Source organism: Phyllobates terribilis, unplaced genomic scaffold (assembly GCF_046119375.1).
Source record: "Phyllobates terribilis strain yellow unplaced genomic scaffold, ASM4611937v1 Scaffold_472__1_contigs__length_1415193, whole genome shotgun sequence".
Classification (NCBI taxonomy): domain Eukaryota; kingdom Metazoa; phylum Chordata; class Amphibia; order Anura; family Dendrobatidae; genus Phyllobates; species Phyllobates terribilis.
The window spans coordinates 228,097-255,836 of record NW_027363232.1 but is presented as its reverse complement, the minus strand read 5'-3'; the positions used below and the strand labels follow the sequence as shown (position 1 = coordinate 255,836).

Sequence of the window (27,740 nt, the reverse complement as noted above, 5' to 3'; positions counted from 1 at the left end):
ACATTGTACAAATTCAAAGACAATGGTCTGGATGTAGGTAATGATATATTGAGTCTTAAAGGAGAAATTTCAAAGTGGTTGGAACAAAAAGGAAAAGAACTGATTTTTCGTTCAAAGGTAAAACACGTAGAAGAGGATGAGACTTGTTCCAGGTATTTTTTTAAGAAAAACAAACAGGCGAAAACAATAATTGATAACATAGATGGAGATAATAATATCAACGTTATATTGGATAAGGTAAATGTCTATTTTAATGATCTTTTTAATGTAAAAACTGTAGACCATGATTTAATACACACTTTCCTGGGGGAGATCAAGTCCACCCTAGATGCTGATGCCCAAAGTTTTTTATCCCAACCTCTATGTGAGGAAGAGATTTTAGAAACCATGAAGAGTTTTAAAAATGGTAAAGTGCCGGGCCCTGATGGTATCCCCATAGAGTTTTATATAAGTTTTTATGATATTTTAAAAGATGATTTGTTTAATTTGTTTTCCGAAGTTTTTAATAATAAGGTTTTACTCAACTCATGGAAGAAAGGTGAGGTATCACTACTATACAAAAAAGGTGACAAAACGGATCTTAAAAACTGGAGGCCGATAACTCTTTTAAATAGTGATTACAAAATTATGGCTAAGATCTGTGCAAATCGGTTGAAAAAAGTGATACATAAAGTAATTCATGCAAATCAGGTATGCGGGGTACCTGGGCGTAGTATCTGGGACAATTTAAACCTGGTGAAAGATTGTATTGAAGATGTAAAAACCAGAAAGACAAAGATGTCAATCCTAGCGGTGGATTTTGAGAAAGCTTTTGACCGCGTGTCTCATTTTTATCTTTTTAAAGTTTTAGAAAAAATGGGCATTCCGGGTGGGTTTTTATTGTCTCTTAAAGCTTTTTATAATGATTGTACGAGTAAGATTTTAGTTAATGGTTTTAAAACAAAAGAGGTAGTTTTAAAATCAGGGGTGAAGCAGGGTTGCCCTTTGTCCCCCCTGCTTTTTATATGTGCTATAGAACCCCTTTTATGTACAATACGCCGGGATAAGCAAATATGTGGAGTACCCTTACCCGGAGGGAACGGTCTACAAGTTAAAGTTGTAAGCTATATGGATGATGTAGCCGTGTTTGGATGTGATGTACCTTCAATACAAAAAACGATAAGCCAAATTCAGTCTTTTTGTACAGTTTCCGGTTTTAAAATTAATCTTACTAAATGTAATATTTTAAATGTCGGGGGAATGAGTTTACATGATGTACCAATTGCAGTTACAGATTCCATTACTATTTTAGGTGTTTCTTTTAATGAATCTAATAATGGTTTTAATAGCTGGGATGCGGCAGCACAGAAAATTAATCAGAAAATCTGCATGTGGAATATGAGAAAGCTGTCAATGGAAGGTAAAGTTCTGATTGTAAAAATGGTGATATTACCTATCCTGTTATATCTTAGTTTGGTGTTCCCCCCTCCTACAAATTTGTTGAAACGAATTACAAAAGTATGTTTTACCTTTTTTTGGGGCTCAAAAATGGAGAAACTCAAAAGAGAAATTGTGACAAAGCCAAAGGTTAAAGGTGGGAAAGATTTCCCTGTTTTAGATAAGTTTCTTTTAATACATTTTTTCTGTTTCTGTTTTAAAACCCTTTTTAAAGATAATTACCTTTCCTATTTTATGCGTTTTAACACTGGTTTTCTCATGAGAAGGTTTGGTTGGTTTGAAACGGTTTTATCCTTTCCTTATGCTTTTAACCTACCTGCACATTATGAGATTTTAAAGAAAATTATTCTTGATTTTAATTTGAATAAGAAACAGACAGGGGATCTATGTAACAGCAAGACACTACTCAAACAAATTAGTACTGATGTGACGTTGTGTGATATTGAACGTTATGATGATGACAAAACTGTACACATATGGAAAATGATTAACGCCCCTTATCTTTTTAATGTACAGAAAGACATGTCTTGGAGCTGCGCACACCACTGTCTTCCTTGCCGGGCATTCCAGTACAGAAGAGGTTTTGTGAGGTCTGCCATCTGCCCAAGAGAAGGTTGTCAAGAAGAAGAGACAGTGAAGCATCTTTTATGGACTTGTGCTTTTGCTAAAGAGTTCTGGAGAAGATTAATCCCCCTGCTGGAGAAAATGGTGGACCTCAAGGACTTTAATTTTGCATCAGTGTTATATGGTCTTCTGGAATGCCCAACAATGGACCAAAAAATAATGGCGTGGAAGACAGTGAATTGTGCCAAGATAGCGCTCTGGAATGCTAGAAATATTGCTGTTTTTAAACATGAAATGTTACCAGTAGATGATGTTTTAGCCTTTTGTAAAAGTGAAATGTACATATACTATTTATTGGACAGGAAAAAGAATGTAACATTGGCAGGCAAATGGCTTTTTAACCTATGGAATATTTGAAGTCTTGTAAAATTTGCTGTGATGGAATTTTTATTTTTCTTTGAAGTCCCGAAAGTGTAATGTGGATGTAATGGTTTTATTTCTGTAATTTGTTTAATTTTTAAATAAACGGTTTTTATCCCCATGTGGGGGATAGCCAAATTAAAAAAAAAAAATCTGTTCTTATCAGTTTAATATCTGATACGTCCCCTATCTGGGGACCATATATTAAATGGATTTTTAGAACAGGGAGATGGAAAAAGAGCTTGCTCTGTCCACTCCACGCATTGACCTGGTATTGCAGTATCTCCAGGACCGGTGCACCCCTTCTTTAATGCAGTTTCTAAAATCAGAAAGTATTGAATTCAATGTTTTTTGTTCATTTTGCTTGTTTGTCGGATTTTGGGATGGACTCTTTGGCTTTGCTTTTCTTCTCCTCATTGGATTTTTCATGTTCAAAGTTGCAGAAGCCAGATGACAAGCTCATTTTGGTTCAACTTCAGCAACTGTGCATTGCATTGCCATGTAATGTAACGCAATGCTCTCTTTCTAGCTCTCCCTCTTTACTTCCTTTAGGATAAACAGACATATTAGGCAAGCATTTTGGAGCTTTCACCTAAATAACTACAGGTGGTGAGATAAGCTGCACAATATAATTGACCTTTCAGTATATTGTTGCACACACACCATCTATTTAGCAAATGCCCTTGTTATCAACAGCAGCCTTTTAAACTCACCTGAGCTAACAGGTATGTGCGCTGGTTACTCTGCTGCGCTTAAAATTTCTTTTTTGGTTTGCTACAATGCCTTTTCTGAAACGTTGTCTCCCTCTGCTGGAACACTGACTTCTTTCAATTAATGCCTGCAGACTATAAAAGAGAACCCAACCCAAAAAGTTTGGTTGATTAGTCTGTGGCATTCTGTTAAACTGTTGCTTATGGCGGTCTCTGTGAGCTTCTCAGCGACATTCAGCCAGCCAGGTATCCTGCCTGCAGTAGATGGAATGTGGCAATGGAACGCTGGCTGCGCGTGTCATAATAGGCTCTGAGCCTTTATATACCTGCGCACAGCAGCAGCCACCTTCAGTCTGCTGCTGGACAGCCAGCAGCAGCAGGAGAGGTAAGTAATCAGCAGCCCTCCTGCTAAGGGTAGACAGCTGCTCGTTCCACCCCACCCCCCGCCTTAATTGGTTCTCCTCCCTTCCAACGGTGTTGAGGCGGGTGGGAACAGCAGGGGGTGAGGGTGCTGTGTTTAAAGAGGTGGAGTTATGCAGATCTAAAACGCGTGGATTGCAGCAGCAGCAAGCCGAAAAGTGCAGGCATGTAAGGGATCTAGAGGTTGACAACATGTCTTCTTAACGGGAGTCCAGGAGCTCATCTCCACAAATGGACTCTTCAGGATCCTTGGGTGGCTCCGTAGTTCGAAACCAATTCTGGTTATCGCTTCTCGGCCTTTTGGCTCAGATCTGTAATGGGTCTAGTCATTTGGCTGTCTGTGCGTTAACTCTTGGCCCTGTGGCATCGCCATTTTATGGCTTAAGCCACTTGCTGCTATAAGGAGTTGGCCAGTAGACACGACTAGCGATAATGGGACGCATTCGATACGCTGGGCCCGGTGAGGCTCGAGTGAAGTTTGGAATCCAGATTGATGTGGAAGAAGGCAAAGAAGGAATCTTTACCCTCAGCTTCGTGGTGAAGGAGATTTTGTTTGGACTCCTTGAAGTGAAGAAGGAAGAAATCTTGTGCCTCCAGCAATTCAAAAGCAAGTATAATCTTGTATTTACTTCTATGGCTGTTTGCAACAATTTCTATGATTGTTTGAAAAAGAATCTGGACAATCAATATTTGGATGGGCTGACTTTTGTCATCTTGTATTGCTCCAAAGAGGTACCTCTGACTGTTTTCATGTACAACCCACATGTGGACTTGGCTTTGATTTATGCCTTTCTAAATAGGCACTGCTATATTACCAAGGTGGCAGTAAAAGTCATGAATGAGGAGGAACTATGGACCGGTAAATATCGTTTCATGGTCAAGTTCCAGGAAAGTCCTGATGAACCAGGGGGTATACATTATCCTCCATCAAATTTTTCCATTGGGAGTGAGCGGGGTTACCTGTTCTTCCCCAATGCGCCCAGGTTTTGTCGTCATTGTAGGAGGTATGGCCATACTCAGGAAGCATGCGACATCAGACAGATTATTTGCAGGAAGTGCAATGAGGTGGGTCATTCTTCCAATAATTGCAAAAATGAAATAGTCTGTAACCTCTGCGGAGAGAAGGGGCATGCCTTCAGAGACTGTATATTCCATCCTGGTTCATATGCGGGGGCAGCGGGAAGGGGAAGGAGAAGAAATGAATCTCCTGCACCCACAGCTACAACTCCGACTGCTCCAACTCCGACTGCTCCGATATCTACTCTGGCTTTACTGGATGAGGAGGAGGCTCGGGTTGCTTTTCCAGAACTGGTTCGTGTGAATGTAAGAGGAAATATGGAGCTGGCACCTGAGCCACCGGTGCAGAGGGCCGCGTCTGTGGCTTCAGATGTCAGTGAGTCTGAGACGATAACTGATGATCGTATAGGCATGGAAGTGGCCCCGGTGGAGGATCTGGAGGCTGAAATTCCAGACATGATGGTTACATTGCAGGGGGAAGAGGAGTCTGATCTGACCAGAACACCGCATGTGGCCTGGAGCGATGTCGTTTCTGACCTTGAGGAGGAGGGAGGTCAGGGGGACTTTGACCCCCAGCGGCGGGATTATAGTTCAGATGAAGATAGAGGCGCTTCAGTGAAGAAAAAGAAGAAAACCGAACCATCCTTTTCCCCTTTAAGTGACTGCAGTGTGAGTCCAGCCCGGGTGTACCCTACTGCATCCGATCCCCAAGATGTGTCTTTTTTGGGGGAAGGCACAAACTACGATATCTGCACGTCCAGCGTCCTACCCCCAGAAGGGTTAGGATGATGTACAGGTGGGCATGTTGTCGTGACCTGCCACATCAAATTAATAGATGGGTGCCCAAGTTGCTCTCAGCATCTTGTCGCTAAATGTTCGGCTGATTAAATCTGAGTCGAGAAGAGTGGCAATTTTGGACTACTTGAGCAACTTGGATGCGGACGTATACTGTGTCCAGGAGTGTGGGATCTCCGATCCCTTAAGTGAAAATGCATGGCCTTTAGGTCAAAGTGTGTGGTCTGGTTCTGTATGTAATAAAAATTGTGGGGTAGGTGTTTTGGTGAAGGGTTATAGTGTTAAGATAGAAAGTTACATGGTGGTGGAGGCGGGGAGGTGTGTAATATGTAAGTTAAATTGTAGGGGGTGGAGGGTTAGGGTGGTAAATATGTATGCACCAATAGATAAAGGGGAGAGGCTGGAAATTTTTGAGAAATTATGTTTTTTTTTATCTGGCAAAATGCCAATAATTTTTGTTGGAGATTTCAATTGTGTGACGGAGGGGGATAAGATGGATGTTACAGGTAAAAGACTCAAGAGTCTTGTGGCGGATTTTTCCTTACAGGATGCTGCGGAAGTTTTTTTAGGTAATCCACCTCCTGCGACCTATAAGGCCGACAGGGGAGGCATAGAGTCTAGAATAGACCGTATCTTCTTTTCTTCACAAAATGTTATTTGTAGGAATTTCCAGCAGGAAGATGTTCCCTTCTCTGACCATGTGTGTTTGAGGGCACGTCTAGAAGGTAAGATTTCCTTTGTATATGGTGGTGGCGTGTGGAAACTTAATGTGCGTTTGCTGGAAGATAATAGGATCATGCGTGATTTTAGGCGAATGTATGTTAGGTGGAGGGATAAAAAAAGTGATTTCAGGAATGTGCTTGAGTGGTGGGACTGGATGAAGAGTGAGATTGTTTTTTTCTTTAGAAAAAGGGGCAGGAGGAAAGCAGCAATGAATAGAGCAAAATTTAATGATTTAAGCTCTAGACTGGAGTGGCTGAGGAAGTTAAGGATGATTGGAGTGGATGTGGATGTTTTGATGTGTCAAGTGAAAGAAGAGATTAAGAAATATATTGAGGGTAAAGGGAAAGAAATTATTTACCGTTCTAAGATTGAACATTTGGAGAAAAATGAGAAATGCACAAGGTTTTTTTTCAAAAAAGTTTTTGGGAAGAAAGTAGATATGGATGAGGTGGTGAATGGTGATGGGGTGTGTGTGAGTGGGAAGGATGTGATGCAGGAGGTGGTGTTGTTTTATAAGGAGTTGTATGGGGAAAAATGGGTTGATGATAGGATGTTGACTGATGCTTTGGGGTGTTTAGAAGGTTGTTTGGGTGAGGATGAACGTGAAATATTGGATGATGTAATTGTGTTGGATGAAGTTAAAAAAGTGGTGATGTCTGCGAGTAAGAATAAAACACCTGGGAAGGATGGACTGCCCGTGGAGTTATATGTTAAGGAATGGGACACGATGGGAAATGACTTATTGGAGGTGTGCCAGTATATGTTCACGGAGAATATGTTGAGTGAATCTATGAGAGATGGGGTGGTGGTTTTGGTTCATAAGAAAGGTGATAAAAAGGATTTGGGGAATTGGAGGCCAATCACCCTTTTGAATGCAGACTATAAGGTGTTTAGTAAATTGTTGGCTAGCCGGATGCGAGAAGTGATTGGCGGTGTGGTGGATGAAGATCAAGTGTGTGCAGTGCCTGGGAGAAGTATGACTGAAAATTTGGTGTTGTTGCGTGATGTGATTGGGGATTGTATGAGTCGTAAGCAGAAATGTTTGTTGTTTTCGGTTGATTTTGAAAAAGCTTTTGACCGTGTGTCACATAGCTTTATGTTTAAGGTTTTGTCTAAGATGGGTTATTCCAGGAATTTTGTAAACTGTGTTAGGAGTTTGTATTGTAATGTTTCAAGTGAATTTTTGGTGAATGGGTGGTTGAGTGAGAAAGTGAGAATTAAATCAGGAGTGCGTCAGGGGTGCCCTATGTCCCCTTTTTTGTTTATTAGTGTGATTGAAGTGTTGATGTGTATGGTTAGGAAGGATAAGGTTATGAGAGGTGTGATGATTCCTGGGAGTAATGGAAAGGATGTGAGAATTCTAGGTTACATGGATGATGTAGTGATTGTGAGTGGGAATATGGCTGCGATGAGTAGGGCAAGGTTGATATTAAGTTTGTTTTGTAGTGTCTCAGCTTTTAAGGTCAATTGGACTAAGAGTTCCTTTAAATGTTTTGGTGAGAGGAATGTACGGATGGATGGTGTGAGGTGTGAGGATGGTGCAATAAAGGTGCTTGGGATTAAGTTTAATGATGATTTGAAAGGAAATGAGAGTTGGGAAGATTGTGGGGTGAGAGTGGTGCGCAAGTTGAATTTTTGGCGAATGAGAGAACTAACTCTGACTGGGAAAGTTCTGATTATTAAGGCGGTTATTTTGCCTATTTTGTTGTTTGTTGCGAATGTATATCCTGCTGCTTTTAAGAAAATTAGGAAAACTGAGAAATTCATCTTTAATTTTCTTTGGGGAAGTCGCATGGAGAAATTGAAACGGGAATATGTCTATAAGTTATGTGTAAATGGAGGTTTGGATTTTCCAAATATTGATTTCTTTTTAGGGATTAGTTACGTGAAAATGGTGGTGGTGGTTCTAGGGAAAAGTAATAAGTGTGCTTATATGATGAAGTATTCGGCTGGATGGATGCTTTATGGCTTAAAGTGGGTCAAAAGGGATGCTAGAGTGCCTGTTGCTTTTAAGTGTCCTGTATGGTATGGTTGTGTTGAGAAATTTGTAAGGAAGTATGATTTGTTGTCCGTTAACATGAGTGATTTTAGGCAAAAGAAGAAAGTCATTAGGATGGTGCGTGAGCGTGAGGTGGTATGTAATATCAATGGGTTGAGAGGGGAGGAAGTAACCGAGATGTGGAGAAAATTAAGTATAGATGGTGTGACTAACAGACAGAGAGATATCGCTTGGATGATATTGCATGACATTTTGCCTGTTAGAGATGTGCAAAAGAAGAGGGATTTAGTTAAATCTGAGGTATGCCCGAGGGATGGATGTGGTTTGAGAGAGCATGTTAGACATATGGTATGGGATTGTGATTTTGCATATGATGTATGGAAGGGTATAGGGGGACTTTGCAAGGAATTGGTGGGTGTAAAGTATGTTAATTGGAAACTTGCTATGTTTGGGATGGGTGCATGTAGTAGAATTAAGGATAGGATTTTATGGTTGTTGGTGGTGTGTGTAATTGAAAGTTTGTGGGATGCGAGGAATTTGTTAGTTTTTAAAAGGAAGAAAATGTCAGTTAATGAATGTTTGAGATTGATTCTGTCACGTATGTATGTAATATACCTCTGGGATCAGGAACGTGGAAGTATTATAGATGCTGAAGGGATCTGGAAGTTTAAAAAGTGGAGGTTTTTGGTAAAGTTTAATTAGTAGTGTATAATGTACCTGATGATAAGGTTTGGTTTTATTTTTGATTATATACCAAGTGTGATGAAAGGCTAAGTGTCAATGAAAGGCTTTTGTAAGTCGATTTGATTGAGCTTATGCTCCGGCCTATCTGATTTGGTTAAAAAAAAAAAGAAAAAAAAAAAAAAAAAAAATCTGTTCTTATCAGTTTAATATCTGATACGTCCCCTATCTGGGGACCATATATTAAATGGATTTTTAGAACAGGGAGATGGAAAAAGAGCTTGCTCTGTCCACTCCACGCATTGACCTGGTATTGCAGTATCTCCAGGACCGGTGCACCCCTTCTTTAATGCAGTTTCTAAAATCAGAAAGAATTGAATTCAATGTTTTTTGTTCATTTTGCTTGTTTGTCGGATTTTGGGATGGACTCTTTGGCTTTGCTTTTCTTCTCCTCATTGGATTTTTCATGTTCAAAGTTGCAGAAGCCAGATTACAAGCTCATTTTGGTTCAACTTCAGCAACTGTGCATTGCATTGCCATGTAATGTGATGCAATGCTATCTTTCTAGCTCTCCCTTTTTACTTCCTTTTGGATAAACAGACATATTAGGCAAGCATTTTGGAGCTTTCACCTAAATAACTACAGGTGGTGAGATAAGCTGCACAATATAATTGACCTTTCAGTATATTGTTGCACACACACCATCTATTTAGCAAATGCCCTTGTTATCAACAGCAGCCTTTTAAACTCACCTGAGCTAACAGGTATGTGCGCTGGTTACTCTGCTGCGCTTAAAATTTCTTTTTTGGTTTGCTACAATGCCTTTTCTGAAACGTTGTCTCCCTCTGCTGGAACACTGACTTCTTTCATTTAATGCCTGCAGACTATAAAAGAGAACCCAACCCAAAAAGTTTGGTTGATTAGTCTGTGGCATTCTGTTAAACTGTTGCTTATGGCGGTCTCTGTGAGCTTCTCAGCGACATTCAGCCAGCCAGGTATCCTGCCTGCAGTAGATGGAATGTGGCAATGGAACGCTGGCTGCGCGTGTCATAATAGGCTCTGAGCCTTTATATACCTGTGCACAGCAGCAGCCACCTTCAGTCTGCTGCTGGACAGCCAGCAGCAGCAGCAGCAGCAGGAGAGGTATATAATCAGCAGCCCTCCTGCTAAGGGTAGACAGCTGCTCGTTCCACCCCACCCCCCGCCTTAATTGGTTCTCCTCCCTTCCAACGGTGTTGAGGCGGGTGGGAACAGCAGGGGGTGAGGGTGCTGTGTTTAAAGAGGTGGAGTTATGCAGATCTAAAACGCGTGGATTGCAGCAGCAGCAAGCCGAAAAGTGCAGGCATGTAAGGGATCTAGAGGTTGACAACATGTCTTCTTAACGGGAGTCCAGGAGCTCATCTCCACAAATGGACTCTTCAGGATCCTTGGGTGGCTCCGTAGTTCGAAACCAATTCTGGTTATCGCTTCTCGGCCTATTGGCTAAGATCAAGTGTAGTATCTGTTCTTATAAGAACACAAGAGCTACGATCTACACTTGACGAGAGCGATCGAACTCGGAAGGAGAAGAGCTTCGGAGCCCAGCTGACATCGGAGAAGGAAGGCGGATATCAGTGGGAGGAAGAAGCTCTAAAGAATCCAGAAGAAGACGAAGACTCGGAGAAGAATCGGGCTGTCCTGTGGAATCTTCGAGGAAGAAAATCATCGAGACAAAGACCTTTCGGGGAATTTGTCCAGAACACGACGGGAGAAGAATCTGCATAGCTCCACCCATTCCGGGAAAAGTTCCAGATCCAGCTCCAAGAAGTAACTGCAGGAGGAAAGCCATGGCAAGCGCTGCGAGGAAGGCCGAAAAGAAGAGCCTGGAGCAGGGGACAGCCAGGAGGGCCCAGCCAGGAGCCGATTCTGACCCCAAGGACTCTGCCTCCACGACTGGCCAGCAGAAGGGACCCCAGAAGCCCCGCCACGAAGCTCCAGCCCTGGAGCCATGGATGCGGCAGACGGTGGCCCTGAAGCTGAAGGAAGTGGATGGGAGGGTGCCGGACATGTCCTCGGACGTGTTCTGCCAGAAGATGCTGCTGGATCGAGGCTTCTCCAGGTCGGACACCCTCAGCATCCAGACCTTCTTGACGGGGATCTTCTTCGTCACCTTCGCCACTGTGAACACCTGCAGGAGGTTCTGGGAAATGGTAAGCGCAAAAGGACCAGATAATTCTTTCTCTGCCTTTACAGGTAGCTGCCCTATCCAGAGGGACGAAAGGAGGATCACGGTCTCCATGCGCAACCCGCACACCCCAGGCCAAGACATCTGTACCTTCCTGAGACGCTTCTGTTTGGTTGTGAAGGAACCTTCTCACATCCTGAATGGACTCGGCTTCTGGACAGGTAAGTGGTCGGTGACCGTTAGACTTCACAGGGACCTGGCGTACTCAGACGGACTTCGGCACCTGCCCCCGACATTCTCCCTGGGCAACTCCTACGGCCTCATCTATTACCCGGACATGCCGCGGAACTGCAGGAGATGCGGCAAGAACGGCCACGAGATGAAGGACTGCAAGGAGGATGCCTGCAGGATTTGTCGAGTGACGGGACACAGCTCGAAGGACTGCCCGAAGAAGACGTCCTGCAACCTGTGTGGGCTGGCGGCTCATCTGTACAAGGATTGCCCCAAGCGTGAGAGATCCTGGGCATCAGTGGTTGCGACGACCCCAGCTACGGAGGACAAGGCCCCGATGACCAGGCCTGTGAAGGTCAAGGACGCGACGACCAAGGCCCCAGCGGCCAAGGCCGAGACGACCAAGGCCAAAGCGGTCAAGGAGTCGGTGGCCAAAGCCCCAGCGACGGTCCCAGCAGCTCCGAAGCAGAAGAAAAAGTCAAAGGAGGGTAAGAGTTCTGTCACCCCTCTCTCGATCCCTCCCCCTGCCACCCCCGTCCAATCCCCCCCCACCCCGGCCACCCCTGCTGAGGATTCCACTTCCTCTTCCTCCTTCCCCTACTCCTCAGCAGGTGTCCTTTCCCCTGCCCCGGCAGCCACTCTCCCTCCCCAGACCATGGTAGCGGTGGAATTAACCTTTCCTCCACCCGCCGCTATCTATTCCGAGGAGGATTTTCCCCTTCTTGTCTCCCCAGTTCCAACCCGGGGAAAGAGGAAGGTGGAGGACAGCCCTGCTACTGAATCCTCCAAAAAGAAGATTCTGGATTTCGTAGGCGAAAAGGAGGATACCCTCCCTGAGCCAGAAGAGATGGAGCACATGGTTGAGACCCTGGTGGCCGAGCCAGAAGAGGAGGAACTGGTGGTCGCCGAGATCGAGGCCGCGCTGCTTGACCAGATGGAGGAAGAGGGCCTGCTGGTGATCCCGTCACCAGAAGTCAACATCGACGAGGGACCACCCGACCGGAGTGGTAACTAAGGTGTATTGCCTGCGCTAACTTTTTCTTTTTTTCCCTACATGATGGCTAATATTAACTTATTTTCCATTAATGTCAGGAGCATCAAGGACAAGTTCAGACGTCAGACTATTTATGCCTTCCTTACTTCCCAGTTGTGTGATGTTTATATGTTGCAGGAATGTTCCCTTCCCTCCTCTAGGTCCTTCAAACATCTGGCCAGGGAGTGGTCCCACGGTCCATCCTACTGGTCCGGTGGGGGTGACTGCAAGTCTGCGGGGGTCGCAATTCTGATCAGGGGGGGCGCATTCACGCTTGAGTCCGTCCAGGAGCTCATCTGCGGCAGGGCTCTTGTTGTAGATGGCAACTGGGCGGGAGAACCTGTCAGGTTCATCAACGTGTATGCGTCCCCACTGAAGAATGAGCGTTTGGAGCTTTTCCAGACCCTGCGGCTTCAGCTTGCCACCACCAGGACCTTAGTGATGGCCGGGGATTTCAACTGCCCCATCGAGGAGGATGGTCGTAGTTCTGGCACATCTGCCAAGTTGGACATCACGTCCAAGCTGCTCATCGAGATGGTAACCGAGGCCTCTCTTCAGGACGTGGTGGGCTCCATGGGGAGAGGCTCCATGAACTGTTCGTGGAGCCGACCCGATGGCTCACTCCGCTCCAGGATTGACTTTGTGTTCACCTCTCGGGCAGTCAGGCAGAGTAGGCACTCGATGGTCTCCTGCTTCTTCTCCGACCACAGAGCCATTCACTTACAAGGTGTCCTCGGCGACGGTTTTCCGTCCGGCCCCGGCTCCTGGAAGCTGAATTGTGCTCTGCTGGCTCAGGATGAAGTCGTGGAGGAGCTGAGAGCAGCCTACGCAATGTGGCAGTCCTACAAGGGTAGCTTCCAAACAGTCTCTGATTGGTGGGAATATGTTAAACTTGAGTTTCGCTGTTTCTTTCAGGCCAAGGGTCGACAACAGGCGTGTGAGAAGAGGAGGGACTTCAGAGGGCTGCAGCGCGAGCTGCGGTCGCTGCAGGACCTTCTTCACTGCGGCTGGGACGTGAGGGAGGAGCTGGAGGAGACCAAGAAGAGCCTGAAAAGGCACTTTGAGGAGGAGTCCAAGCGAATCGTCTTCCGTTCCAAAGTGGAGAATCTGGAGAAGGGTGAGAAATGTAACTCATTCTTTTTCAGGAAACTTCATGCCGGTCACACGCCCCTGAACGAGCTGCGAGACGAGAGCGGAAACATGCGACGTGGGAAGGAGGACGTGATGAGGGTCGTCAGCGACTTCTACAGCGAACTCTACTCCCACAAGACTACCGACCCCGACGCTGCTGATAAGTTCCTGTCAGGTATCACTAACCATCTTGATCCTGCAGGCACGGCAGCCTTGGACAAACCTCTGATGGTGGGCGAATTGCTCTCTGCCGCTAAATCCTTTAGGACCGGCAGGACCCCGGGCAGTGATGGTCTTCCAGCGGAGCTCTATGTAGCGCTGGGAGACCTCATCTGTCCGGACCTGTTGGACCTGTACGAGGAGATGGTGGTGGAGGGTAGAATGCCTCCATCTTTGAGGGAAGGAATGGTCACGATCCTGTACAAGCGGAAGGGAGAGAGGTGCGACCTGAGGAATTGGCGTCCCATCACTCTGCTCAACGTGGACTACAAGATCCTGGCCAAGACGATGGCGACACGACTTAAGACGGTCATCGGACGGATCATCCACCCGGACCAGACCTGCGGCATCCCTGGACGTCGCATCGCAGACAGCCTCGCTCTCGTGCGGGACACGGTCGAGTACATCAAGGTCCGCCGCGCACACGCGGTCCTGGTCTCCTTGGATCAGGAGAAGGCCTTCGACCGGGTTTCCCATGAGTTCATGGGCCGAGCTCTGCACCGGTTAGGTTTGGGTAACATGTTTTGTTCGTATGTCCGTCTGATGTATTTTGATATCCACAGCTCGGTGTTGGTGAACGGCTGGAAGACTGACCCCTTCCCTGTCCTCTCTGGGGTCAGACAAGGCTGCCCTCTATCACCTCTTCTTTTTGTTTGTGTTATAGAACTCTTCGCAGAGGCTATCCGGCAGAATGGAGAGATCAGAGGGATCACCGCACCGGGTCCGGGACGACACGAGGTCAAGTGCTCGCTCTACATGGACGACGTCACCGTCTTCTGCGCTGATCGTGGTTCAGTCGACGCCCTCGTCCAGACGTGTGAGAGGTTCGGCCGGGCTTCAGGGGCCAAAGTCAACTGCAGGAAGTCGGAAGCCATGCTCTTCGGGGATTGGCAGCCGGCCTCCTCTGCCCCCTTCCCCTTCAACATTCAACCGGATTTCCTCAAGGTGCTGGGAGTCTGGTTCGGGAAGGAAGGAGCGGCCCTCAAGTCCTGGCAAGAACGCTTGGCCAAGGTGAAGCAACGGATCGGACTCTGGAGCCTCAGACACCTCACTTGTGAGGGTAAGGCACTCGTCCTGCGTAATGAGGTCCTGCCCGTCTTGCAGTACACGGCGCAGGCCTGGCCCCCACACGTCACTGTGTGCAGGGCCATTACCAAGACAGTGTTTCACTTTGTCTGGGGATCCAAGATGGACAGAGTCAGGCGGGCAGTCATGTACAAGGAGCCTCGCAAGGGTGGGAAGGGCGTTCCAGATATCCCCACCCTCCTGCGATCCTCTTTTGTGTGTGATTGTGTCCGCCGGACTTTGCAAGTCAAGAATGGCTCCGCGGGCAGGTCCATGTCTCGCTTCTTCCTGCTTCCTCTTTGGAGGCGACTCGGCTGGGACAAGTGGGACAGCTCCTTCCCCTACAACTGGACGACGCCATGGTTCTACGGAGACGTCGTTCGATTTGTGGGGGAGCATCAACTGGAGGGACTCAAGCCCGACTTGTGGAAGCCCAAAACTATCCACAAGCTAATCAGAGCCAAGGATGACGTGGAGAACATCACAGGACTTCACCAGGACACGCTGGAGACTGTGTGGACAAATGTGTCGTCTGACAGGCTGACCAACGGGCACAAGGACTTGTCGTGGATGGCGATTCAGGGCGGACTGCCCGTCCGGTCATTCATGCATGCCCGGAACCTGTGCAAGACCCGGTACTGCCCAAGGTGCCCCTTCGTGGAGGAAACATCTTTGCACACTTTTTGGGACTGCGGATTTGCACAGCGCCTATTGACTGCACTTGAGGACGACCTGAGGAACTCTGTCCCCAGGGCGAGCCTATCGCACCATTCTGTGCTTTATGGACTATTCCCTGGGGTTCATACCGTCGGAGCCATCCAGGAGGCTTGGCGCCTTATGAACTGCTTCAAGGATGCCGTTTGGGTCGCCAGGATCCGGCTCATCTTGAGGAGGGAGAGGATGTCCATCCAGGACTGCCGCAGGCTGATCCACAGCCTGCTCAGAGACTATTCCATCATGGACGGTCCGGAGGACGAGGATGAGGACTAAACCCCTCCTCCCCCTCTCCCCTTATGTGTCTTGTCTTTCAATAAAGCTTCGGGCCTGTGATTTTCCCCTCCCCATCCCCTTTTTCCCAATCCCTATCCCTTATCACGGTTCGTCGTACTGTACTGATTGACATGCTTTTTCTTTCAGATTGAGTGTTTTGTGTAGCATAGGGGTGCGATGTGTCTAGTTAGTGCGTCATATCCTCATGCTATGTAAATATGATGTAGAATTCTGTGTGTACTGGGCTGCGGCACTGTACACTGTCTGTTAACTTATTTTTTGTGCTAATAAAAGATATATTCAATCAAAAATCTGTTCTTATCAGTTTAATATCTGATACGTCCCCTATCTGGGGACCATATATTAAATGGATTTTTAGAACAGGGAGATGGAAAAAGAGCTTGCTCTGTCCACTCCACGCATTGACCTGGTATTGCAGTATCTCCAGGACCGGTGCACCCCTTCTTTAATGCAGTTTCTAAAATCAGAAAGAATTGAATTCAATGTTTTTTGTTCATTTTGCTTGTTTGTCGGATTTTGGGATGGACTCTTTGGCTTTGCTTTTCTTCTCCTCATTGGATTTTTCATGTTCAAAGTTGCAGAAGCCAGATTACAAGCTCATTTTGGTTCAACTTCAGCAACTGTGCATTGCATTGCCATGTAATGTAACACAATGCTATCTTTCTAGCTCTCCCTTTTTACTTCCTTTTGGATAAACAGACATATTAGGCAAGCATTTTGGAGCTTTCACCTAAATAACTACAGGTGGTGAGATAAGCTGCACAATATAATTGACCTTTCAGTATATTGTTGCACACACACCATCTATTTAGCAAATGCCCTTGTTATCAACAGCAGCCTTTTAAACTCACCTGAGCTAACAGGTATGTGCGCTGGTTACTCTGCTGCGCTTAAAATTTCTTTTTTGGTTTGCTACAATGCCTTTTCTGAAACGTTGTCTCCCTCTGCTGGAACACTGACTTCTTTCATTTAATGCCTGCAGACTATAAAAGAGAACCCAACCCAAAAAGTTTGGTTGATTAGTCTGTGGCATTCTGTTAAACTGTTGCTTATGGCGGTCTCTGTGAGCTTCTCAGCGACATTCAGCCAGCCAGGTATCCTGCCTGCAGTAGATGGAATGTGGCAATGGAACGCTGGCTGCGCGTGTCATAATAGGCTCTGAGCCTTTATATACCTGTGCACAGCAGCAGCCACCTTCAGTCTGCTGCTGGACAGCCAGCAGCAGCAGCAGCAGCAGCAGGAGAGGTATGTAATCAGCAGCCCTCCTGCTAAGGGTAGACAGCTGCTCGTTCCACCCCACCCCCCGCCTTAATTGGTTCTCCTCCCTTCCAACGGTGTTGAGGCGGGTGGGAACAGCAGGGGGTGAAGGTGCTGTGTTTAAAGAGGTGGAGTTATGCAGATCTAAAACGCGTGGATTGCAGCAGCAGCAAGCCGAAAAGTGCAGGCATGTAAGGGATCTAGAGGTTGACAACATGTCTTCTTAACGGGAGTCCAGGAGCTCATCTCCACAAATGGACTTTTCAGGATCCTTGGGTGGCTCCGTAGTTTGAAACCAATTCTGGTTATCGCTTCTCGGCCTTTTGGCTAAGATCAAGTGTAGTATCTGTTCTTATCAGTTTAATATCTGATACGTCCCCTATCTGGGGACCATATATTAAATGGATTTTTAGAACAGGGAGATGGAAAAAGAGCTTGCTCTGTCCACTCCACGCATTGACCTGGTATTGCAGTATCTCCAGGACCGGTGCACCCCTTCTTTAATGCAGTTTCTAAAATCAGAAAGAATTGAATTCAATGTTTTTTGTTCATTTTGCTTGTTTGTCGGATTTTGGGATGGACTCTTTGGCTTTGCTTTTCTTCTCCTCATTGGATTTTTCATGTTCAAAGTTGCAGAAGCCAGATTACAAGCTCATTTTGGTTCAACTTCAGCAACTGTGCATTGCATTGCCATGTAATGTAATGAAATGCTATCTTTCTAGCTCTCCCTTTTTACTTCCTTTTGGATAAACAGACATATTAGGCAAGCATTTTGGAGCTTTCACCTAAATAACTACAGGTGGTGAGATAAGCTGCACAATATAATTGACCTTTCAGTATATTGTTGCACACACACCATCTATTTAGCAAATGCCCTTGTTATCAACAGCAGCCTTTTAAACTCACCTGAGCTAACAGGTATGTGCGCTGGTTACTCTGCTGCGCTTAAAATTTCTTTTTTGGTTTGCTACAATGCCTTTTCTGAAACGTTGTCTCCCTCTGCTGGAACACTGACTTCTTTCATTTAATGCCTGCAGACTATAAAAGAGAACCCAACCCAAAAAGTTTGGTTGATTAGTCTGTGGCATTCTGTTAAACTGTTGCTTATGGCGGTCTCTGTGAGCTTCTCAGCGACATTCAGCCAGCCAGGTATCCTGCCTGCAGTAGATGGAATGTGGCAATGGAACGCTGGCTGCGCGTGTCATAATAGGCTCTGAGCCTTTATATACCTGTGCACAGCAGCAGCCACCTTCAGTCTGCTGCTGGACAGCCAGCAGCAGCAGCAGCAGCAGCAGGAGAGGTATGTAATCAGCAGCCCTCCTGCTAAGGGTAGACAGCTGCTCGTTCCACCCCACACCCCGCCTTAATTGGTTCTCCTCCCTTCCAACGGTGTTGAGGCGGGTGGGAACAGCAGGGGGTGAAGGTGCTGTGTTTAAAGAGGTGGAGTTATGCAGATCTAAAACGCGTGGATTGCAGCAGCAGCAAGCCGAAAAGTGCAGGCATGTAAGGGATCTAGAGGTTGACAACATGTCTTCTTAACGGGAGTCCAGGAGCTCATCTCCACAAATGGACTTTTCAGGATCCTTGGGTGGCTCCGTAGTTTGAAACCAATTCTGGTTATCGCTTCTCGGCCTTTTGGCTAAGATCAAGTGTAGTATCTGTTCTTATCAGTTTAATATCTGATACGTCCCCTATCTGGGGACCATATATTAAATGGATTTTTAGAACAGGGAGATGGAAAAAGAGCTTGCTCTGTCCACTCCACGCATTGACCTGGTATTGCAGTATCTCCAGGACCGGTGCACCCCTTCTTTAATGCAGTTTCTAAAATCAGAAAGAATTGAATTCAATGTTTTTTGTTCATTTTGCTTGTTTGTTGGATTTTGGGATGGACTCTTTGGCTTTGCTTTTCTTCTCCTCATTGGATTTTTCATGTTCAAAGTTGCAGAAGCCAGATTACAAGCTCATTTTGGTTCAACTTCAGCAACTGTGCATTGCATTGCCATGTAATGTAATGAAATGCTATCTTTCTAGCTCTCCCTTTTTACTTCCTTTTGGATAAACAGACATATTAGGCAAGCATTTTGGAGCTTTCACCTAAATAACTACAGGTGGTGAGATAAGCTGCACAATATAATTGACCTTTCAGTATATTGTTGCACACACACCATCTATTTAGCAAATGCCCTTGTTATCAACAGCAGCCTTTTAAACTCACCTGAGCTAACAGGTATGTGCGCTGGTTACTCTGCTGCGCTTAAAATTTCTTTTTTGGTTTGCTACAATGCCTTTTCTGAAACGTTGTCTCCCTCTGCTGGAACACTGACTTCTTTCATTTAATGCCTGCAGACTATAAAAGAGAACCCAACCCAAAAAGTTTGGTTGATTAGTCTGTGGCATTCTGTTAAACTGTTGCTTATGGCGGTCTCTGTGAGCTTCTCAGCGACATTCAGCCAGCCAGGTATCCTGCCTGCAGTAGATGGAATGTGGCAATGGAACGCTGGCTGCGCGTGTCATAATAGGCTCTGAGCCTTTATATACCTGTGCACAGCAGCAGCCACCTTCAGTCTGCTGCTGGACAGCCAGCAGCAGCAGCAGCAGCAGCAGGAGAGGTATGTAATCAGCAGCCCTCCTGCTAAGGGTAGACAGCTGCTCGTTCCACCCCACCCCCCGCCTTAATTGGTTCTCCTCCCTTCCAACGGTGTTGAGGCGGGTGGGAACAGCAGGGGGTGAAGGTGCTGTGTTTAAAGAGGTGGAGTTATGCAGATCTAAAACGCGTGGATTGCAGCAGCAGCAAGCCGAAAAGTGCAGGCATGTAAGGGATCTAGAGGTTGACAACATGTCTTCTTAACGGGAGTCCAGGAGCTCATCTCCACAAATGGACTTTTCAGGATCCTTGGGTGGCTCCGTAGTTTGAAACCAATTCTGGTTATCGCTTCTCGGCCTTTTGGCTAAGATCAAGTGTAGTATCTGTTCTTATCAGTTTAATATCTGATACGTCCCCTATCTGGGGACCATATATTAAATGGATTTTTAGAACAGGGAGATGGAAAAAGAGCTTGCTCTGTCCACTCCACGCATTGACCTGGTATTGCAGTATCTCCAGGACCGGTGCACCCCTTCTTTAATGCAGTTTCTAAAATCAGAAAGAATTGAATTCAATGTTTTTTGTTCATTTTGCTTGTTTGTCGGATTTTGGGATGGACTCTTTGGCTTTGCTTTTCTTCTCCTCATTGGATTTTTCATGTTCAAAGTTGCAGAAGCCAGATTACAAGCTCATTTTGGTTCAACTTCAGCAACTGTGCATTGCATTGCCATGTAATGTAATGAAATGCTATCTTTCTAGCTCTCCCTTTTTACTTCCTTTTGGATAAACAGACATATTAGGCAAGCATTTTGGAGCTTTCACCTAAATAACTACAGGTGGTGAGATAAGCTGCACAATATAATTGACCTTTCAGTATATTGTTGCACACACACCATCTATTTAGCAAATGCCCTTGTTATCAACAGCAGCCTTTTAAACTCACCTGAGCTAACAGGTATGTGCGCTGGTTACTCTGCTGCGCTTAAAATTTCTTTTTTGGTTTGCTACAATGCCTTTTCTGAAACGTTGTCTCCCTCTGCTGGAACACTGACTTCTTTCATTTAATGCCTGCAGACTATAAAAGAGAACCCAACCCAAAAAGTTTGGTTGATTAGTCTGTGGCATTCTGTTAAACTGTTGCTTATGGCGGTCTCTGTGAGCTTCTCAGCGACATTCAGCCAGCCAGGTATCCTGCCTGCAGTAGATGGAATGTGGCAATGGAACGCTGGCTGCGCGTGTCATAATAGGCTCTGAGCCTTTATATACCTGTGCACAGCAGCAGCCACCTTCAGTCTGCTGCTGGACAGCCAGCAGCAGCAGCAGCAGCAGGAGAGGTATGTAATCAGCAGCCCTCCTGCTAAGGGTAGATAGCTGCTCGTTCCACCCCACCCCCGCCTTAATTGGTTCTCCTCCCTTCCAACGGTGTTGAGGCGGGTGGGAACAGCAGGGGGTGAAGGTGCTGTGTTTAAAGAGGTGGAGTTATGCAGATCTAAAACGCGTGGATTGCAGCAGCAGCAAGCCGAAAAGTGCAGGCATGTAAGGGATCTAGAGGTTGACAACATGTCTTCTTAACGGGAGTCCAGGAGCTCATCTCCACAAATGGACTTTTCAGGATCCTTGGGTGGCTCCGTAGTTTGAAACCAATTCTGGTTATCGCTTCTCGGCCTTTTGGCTAAGACCAAGTGTCTTGTCTGGGGTCCTTGAGTGTTTTCCCTTGGCCTTCCGGCATCGCCATCTTGATGGCTTAAGCCGGTTGCTGCTTTAGGGGGAGAACGAGGAGGAACGAGAGAGTGATCATAATGGGCGTGAAGATACGCTATGCTGGGACCGATGACAATCGGGTTCGCAATGCATTCCGCATTGAAGTTGATGCTGCTGTCAGAGAGCGTTTCAATCTGTCGTATATGGTGCACGAGGTGATCTTCAAAATCCTGGAAGTGACAAGAGAAAACATCGTCTGCCTGCAGGAATCCCGGAAAGAAGGACGGTATGTCTTGGTGCTGCAATCTATGGCGGCTTGCCGGAACCTGTATAAGAAGTTGAGGGAGCAGGAGAAGAATCCAACCTTGCATGGTTTGACTTTTACAGTCTTGTACTCCAAAGGTGATGTTCCCCTAGTCATATTTATGTATAATCCCTTTGTGCACGAACATGACATTGCGACTTTTCTTAAGAGGCATTGTGACTTTGTGAGCAACAGTCACAAAATTATGAACGAGGAGAACTTATGGACTGGCAAATACAGATATTTTGTCAGATTTGGGGAAAGTTCTTCGGAGCCTGGAGGTGTTCATTACCCTCCCCAAAGTTTCTCTATCGGGAGAGATAGGGGTATTCTCTTCTTTCCTGAGGCCCCAGTTTTTTGCAGGAAATGTAAGAAGTACGGACACTTACAAGAGGTTTGTACTGCTGTGCCTGTTTGCTCCAAGTGCAACCAAAGTGGGCATGTTGCTAAGGACTGTACCAATCCAATTGTTTGCAATGCTTGTGGTATGGAGGGGCATGCCTTTAAGGATTGTACTCGTCGTGCGAACGAGGGCAAGGCAAGGGCATACTCTGAGGTGGTCTCGAACTCTCCGAGGCCTAAGAGTGTGGCACCTGAGGCCGCAGTTTCTTCCAGGGTGAAGGTAGTGGAACAGCGTGTGGAGACTGCTCCAGTGAGGGCGTCTGCTGACCTACTGGTGGAGCCCGGGAGAGTGGAAGAGGTTCTGGCAGCTGAGATGGACATTTCTTCCTATCAGGGGGGTTTCATTGACTCCTTTTGTGAAGAACGTGAGGGAGCCTTGGAAATCCCAGGGGACCCGGCTCTCAGTTGGAGCAGTGAAAGTATGGATGAAGAGGGAGCTGGAGGTCAAGGAGACTTCACTGAGACTGGGGTGAGGTCTTCTGAGGAACCGGACCGCGCTAAGAATAAAAGGGCCCGGTTGTCTGAACCATCAAGTAGCCAATGCGTGGCAAGTCCGGTGAGTGAGCGGGATTACCCAGTGGTTTCTCTTTCTCCTGTGTCAACGGCTTACCTGGAGGAGAATTTGGAGTCCACTATCTTTCAGCTAAGTGGGAGTTCGCCGGATGACAAAGGATAAGGAAGGCATGTTTTTTTTGCTGAGACTGGTGTTTCTGGTTTTTGAGCCAAAGAATGGTCTCTAAACCAAATTGGGACATTGCGTCCCTTAATGTAAGACTTTTAAAGTCTAGAGTTAGAAGATCTGTGATTCTGGACTTCTTACATAACCATTCTTTTGATATTATGTGTCTACAGGAGTGTGGTATAGAAGAACCCCTGGAAGACGCTGATTGGCCATATGGCCAGCATATCTGGTCTGGCTCTAGTGGGAATAAAAATGATGGAGTTGGGATAGTATTAAATAATAGAAATTTTGTTTTTGAATATTATAAGGTAATAGAGGTGGGTCGTTGCATCTCTGCAGTTGTGTGTGGGAGGGGGTGGAAAGTTAAAATTATAAATATTTATGGTCCTACAAAAAAAGAAGACAGGTTAAGTTTATTAGATAAATTATGTTTAGAATTACCTGGTAGGATCCCTGTGATAGTAACAGGTGATTTTAACTGTGTAACTGAGGGGAAAGTTGATGCCTCAGGAAAAAAATTGGCAAACATTATTTCTGATTTTTTCTTTTTTGATGCTGCTGAGGTTTATTTGGGAAAGCCACCACCACCAACCTATAAAGCTGACAGGGGTGGGATAACATCTAGGATTGATAGGATGTTTTTTTCTAAAAATATAATATGTGATGGTTTTTCTCAATTTTCAGTTCCTTTTTCGGACCATGTGTGCCTGAAAGGTGAGTTTAGAGGGGATTTAAGGCGGGTGCATGGGAGAGGTGTGTGGAAATTGAATGTGAGTTTGCTTGAGGATGAGAGTATTGTGAATGATTTTAAGAAAAAATATAGTTGGTGTAAATCTCAAAAGAGTAAGTTTGAAAGTGTGTTGGTGTGGTGGGATTGGATGAAGTATGAAGTGCAAAAGTTTTTTCGTCGATGGGGCTATAAAAAGGCTGCCATGGTTAGGAGTCAATATAAAGATTTAATGATGAGGGTGGAATGGCTGGAGAAAATGAGGATGTGTGGTGTGGATGTGGATGATTTGTTAAGAAGTGCGAGAGAGGATTTGAAGAGGACTTTGGAGAGGAAGGGAAGGGAAATAATTTTTAGGTCAAAGGTGGTCCATCTTGATAAAGATGAAAAGTGTTCAAGATATTTCTTTAAAAAAATAAATGGTAAGAAGGAGGGTATGGAGGAGATTTTTGATGTGGATGGTGTTTGTGTGAGTGGGGAGGATGTAATGAAGGAAGTGGTCACGTTTTATGCTGAGTTGTTTGGCAGGAAGTGGGTGGATGAGAGTTTGAAAGAAGAAGTGCTTAAGACTTTGGATTGTAAGGTGGATAAGGATGGATGTTCTGGTCTATGTGAGGCAGTGATTGAGGAGGAAGTTAAGAAAGCGGTGTTTGGTGCAAGGAAAAATGTGACGCCTGGGAAGGATGGTTTGCCTGTGGAGCTATATGTTATGATGTGGGAAGTGATGGGTATGGATTTAGTGGAAGTGTGTCAGTTTATGTGGGAGAATGGGATGCTTGCGGGTTCAATGAAGGAGGGAGTGGTGGTCTTAATCCATAAGAAAGGGGATAAAAGGTGTTTGAGTAATTGGAGGCCAATTACGCTTCTGAACGCCGATTACAAGGTATTCAGTAAAATTTTGGCGTGTCGGATGCGTGTGGTTGTAGCTGATGTGATTGGTAAAGATCAAGTGTGTGCAGTGCCTGGTAGATGTATGACGGATAATCTGTGTCTTTTAAGAGATGTGTTGTGGGATTGTAAAGTAAGAAAGCAGAAGTGTATGGTGATGGCTGTTGACTTTGAAAAGGCGTTTGATCGCGTGTCTCATGTGTTTCTATTTGAGGTTTTGCGTAGAATGGGTTTTCCGGAGAAATTTGTGCGTGCCGTGAGAGGATTGTATGGGGAGGTGGTGAGTGAATTTCTGGTGAATGGGTTTTTGAGTGAGAAAGTGTGTATTAGGTCTGGTGTGAGGCAAGGTTGTCCCATGTCACCGGTATTATTTGTGTGTGTGATTGAGCCACTGCTGTGTATGATTCGGAAAGAGAAAGTGGTGCGTGGTTTGTTAGTGCCAGGGAGTGGTGGAATGACTGTGAAAGTCTTAGGATATATGGATGATGTAGTAGTGGTGAGTGAGAGTGTGGCCTCTATGGAGAGAGTAAAATTGTTGTTGAATTTTTTTTGTGGCGCGTCAGCGTTTCGTGTGAATTGGAACAAATGCATGTTTAAATGTTTTGGTGACAATAGTATTAAGATGGATGGTGTGGCTGGTGTGGATGGTGCAATTAAAGTGTTGGGAGTTTTTTTTAATGATGATTTGAAAGGTTATGAGAGTTGGGATGAATGTGGTGAGCGGATTGTGCGGAAGATGAATTTTTGGAAGTTACGTTCTTTGTCTTTGGTAGGGAAGGTTCTTATTATTAAGGCTGTTATTCTCCCTATTTTGCTTTATGTTTCTTGTATTTTTCCAGTGCCCTATAGGAAAATTAAAAAAGTGGAGAAACTAATTTTTGTGTTTTTTTGGGGCAGTAGGATGGAAAGACTTAAGAGAGAGATTTTGTTTAAGCAATATTTGTATGGGGGACTGAAGTTTCCGAATATTGAAGTGTTTCTAACATTGCATTTTATTAAGACTACGGTCATTTTGATTGGGAAGAATAATAAAGGGGCATTTATGTGTAAGTATTTGGCTGGATGGATGCTGTATGGTCTGAATTGGGTGAAGCGTGATAAGAATGTGCCTGTTGCTTTTAAGTGTCCTGAGTGGTATGGTTTGATTGAGAAGTTTGTGAGGAAGAATGATTTGTTAGCAGTTGCAATGAAAGACTTTATGTTGGTTAAGAAGGTGATGGGGAAGATGTGTGTGAATGAGTGTGAGAGTAATGTGGTGGGATTGCGTTCTATGGAAGTTGCGCGGGTATGGAAGAAGTTAAGCATTCAAGGTGTGTCGAATAGACAGCGAGATATAGTATGGATGGGCCTTCATAATATTTTGCCAGTGAGGGATTTTCAGAAGAAAAGAGATCTCATAAGATCTGCAGTATGTCCAAGGGATGGTTGTGGAGCGAATGAGACGGTGAGGCACCTTATGTGGGATTGTAATTTTGCGTATGATGTGTGGAAAGGTGTGGGTGGACTGTGTAAAGGGGTTGCTGGTGTGAAGTTTATTGATTGGAGAGTGGCTATGTTTGGTTTTGGTGCTAGTCGTCGTGGCCTAGAAAGGATGATGTGGTTTATTATGGTGTGTGTGCAGGAGAGCTTGTGGGATGTGAGAAATTTGTGTGTGTTTAAAAGAGTAAATTTAACAGTAAATGATTGTATTAGGTTGATCTTAGCAAGACTATATGTAATCTATTTGTGGGATACAAGAGAAGGTGGTGGTGGTGGAACAGATTCTGAAGGGGTGTGGAAATACCTTAAGTGGCAGGATATGGTTAAATACCGTTGATATTTTTTCTGGAAATGTCTCTGGCATAGGATTACTTGGATGTATTTTTGTTGAATAATACTTTAATAAAGAAACCACAATGATGTTTATGAAGTGGCAGTATAACTTATGACGAAGTCTGGTTAACTGTTTGCTTATATCTAAACCTGAGTGGTTTTTAAAAAAAAAAAAAAAAAAAAAAAAAAAAATCTGTTCTTATCGCTTCTCGGCCTTTTGGCTAAGATCAAGTGTAGTATCTTTCGAAAAGGCGGTTTTGGATGTTAGCCGCCCTAGTAGATTGATACATTATGCACACTGGGGTTTAGGCGCTTGTTAGTACGCCAGGTGGCTAATATAGTCATCTGGTGGAAAGCATGGCCCCCCAGGATCGACGCCATTGGGCCGGGGAAGATCGAAAGCCCGAAGTGTGAAGTGCCTCAGGAGTGGTGACCCTGGGGTGCCTTAACTCACTGGGATTGGGAACCCCACTTGAGTTTATGGCACATTTGCACAAGCACTTCAAATTTTCTTTCTTCGCACACACCCTTATTCCGGGCCTTCTGGTCTTAGGATGGGGAATTTTTCAATTCCCGGTCGAAGGTCCGGGCAGTATTATACTGTGAAACCTTCACTATTTATTTCATTTCTTTGTCACTGTGTGTCCACTTATTCACGTGTGTCACGTCCTACTAGGATTTTGTCGGGATGCGGTTCCCTTATGGGTTCCTCTCTTGGCAGGTCTAGGGGGGGAGTGTGTGGCCATCAGGTTCTGCTCCCCCCTGAACCCCCCTGGCTCCCCTCTTTCGGGAGGAGAGCGTTGTTGGCTCCCCTCTTCCGGGAGGGGAGCACAGTCTTTGGCTCCCAGTGCCTTGCTCGGGTGAGAACTCGGGCAGGTGCTGGGGGTAAGATTGGGTCGCCTCTGGCTCCGGCTGGAGGTGGCTATTTGTCCCTGTTTCTCGCTGTGGCCTTCTGGCTCGGAGGGACGGGGAATGGTTTGGGGGACCCTTCTCCTTTTGGAGAGGGTTTCAAGAAGACCAGCATCCTAGTGCACTTTTTTTGTGGCACTTGTCACTTTTTTAAGCGCACTCGGGTTTTGTACACGAATTCGGGCTTTCGATAAAAAAAAAAAAAAAAAAATCTGTTCTTATCAGTTTAATATCTGATACGTCCCCTATCTGGGGACCATATATTAAATGGATTTTTAGAACAGGGAGATGGAAAAAGAGCTTGCTCTGTCCACTCCACGCATTGACCTGGTATTGCAGTATCTCCAGGACCGGTGCACCCCTTCTTTAATGCAGTTTCTAAAATCAGAAAGTATTGAATTCATTGTTTTTTGTTCATTTTGCTTGTTTGTCGGATTTTGGGATGGACTCTTTGGCTTTGCTTTTCTTCTCCTCATTGGATTTTTCATGTTCAAAGTTGCAGAAGCCAGATGACAAGCTCATTTTGGTTCAACTTCAGCAACTGTGTATTGCATTGCCATGTAATGTAACGCAATGCTATCTTTCTAGCTCTCCCTCTTTACTTCCTTTTGGATAAACAGACATATTAGGCAAGCATTTTGGAGCTTTCACCTAAATAACTACAGGTGGTGAGATAAGCTGCACAATATAATTGACCTTTCAGTATATTGTTGCACACACACCGTCTATTTAGCAAATGCCCTTGTTATCAACAGCAGCCTTTTAAACTCACCTGAGCTAACAGGTATGTGCGCTGGTTACTCTGCTGCGCTTAAAATTTCTTTTTTGGTTTGCTACAATGCCTTTTCTGA

General features: G+C 45.3%; 7 non-coding genes and 2 pseudogenes across 7 annotated transcripts; all 9 read left to right on the top strand.

The window, feature by feature from the left end:
• The first annotated feature begins 2,526 nt into the window (after positions 1-2,526).
• On the top strand, positions 2,527-2,726 carry LOC141229426 (U2 spliceosomal RNA). The gene has a single exon (XR_012296116.1). It is a non-coding gene; the product is annotated as a U2 spliceosomal RNA (small nuclear RNA).
• A 6,186-nt stretch (positions 2,727-8,912) lies between these two features.
• On the top strand, positions 8,913-9,110 carry LOC141229434 (U2 spliceosomal RNA). Its single transcript, XR_012296123.1, has one exon. It is a non-coding gene; the product is annotated as a U2 spliceosomal RNA (small nuclear RNA).
• Positions 9,111-10,228: 1,118 nt separating this feature from the next.
• LOC141229448 (U2 spliceosomal RNA) lies at positions 10,229-10,306 on the top strand (annotated as a pseudogene).
• A 5,565-nt stretch (positions 10,307-15,871) lies between these two features.
• Positions 15,872-16,063, top strand: LOC141229413 (U2 spliceosomal RNA). The gene has a single exon (XR_012296106.1). It is a non-coding gene; the product is annotated as a U2 spliceosomal RNA (small nuclear RNA).
• Positions 16,064-17,184: 1,121 nt separating this feature from the next.
• On the top strand, positions 17,185-17,375 carry LOC141229313 (U2 spliceosomal RNA). Its single transcript, XR_012296008.1, has one exon. It is a non-coding gene; the product is annotated as a U2 spliceosomal RNA (small nuclear RNA).
• Positions 17,376-18,496: 1,121 nt separating this feature from the next.
• On the top strand, positions 18,497-18,687 carry LOC141229311 (U2 spliceosomal RNA). The gene has a single exon (XR_012296007.1). It is a non-coding gene; the product is annotated as a U2 spliceosomal RNA (small nuclear RNA).
• A 1,121-nt stretch (positions 18,688-19,808) lies between these two features.
• On the top strand, positions 19,809-19,999 carry LOC141229310 (U2 spliceosomal RNA). The gene has a single exon (XR_012296006.1). It is a non-coding gene; the product is annotated as a U2 spliceosomal RNA (small nuclear RNA).
• A 6,182-nt stretch (positions 20,000-26,181) lies between these two features.
• LOC141229452 (U2 spliceosomal RNA) lies at positions 26,182-26,273 on the top strand (annotated as a pseudogene).
• A 794-nt stretch (positions 26,274-27,067) lies between these two features.
• On the top strand, positions 27,068-27,253 carry LOC141229438 (U2 spliceosomal RNA). The gene has a single exon (XR_012296127.1). It is a non-coding gene; the product is annotated as a U2 spliceosomal RNA (small nuclear RNA).
• The last annotated feature ends 487 nt before the right edge of the window (positions 27,254-27,740 follow it).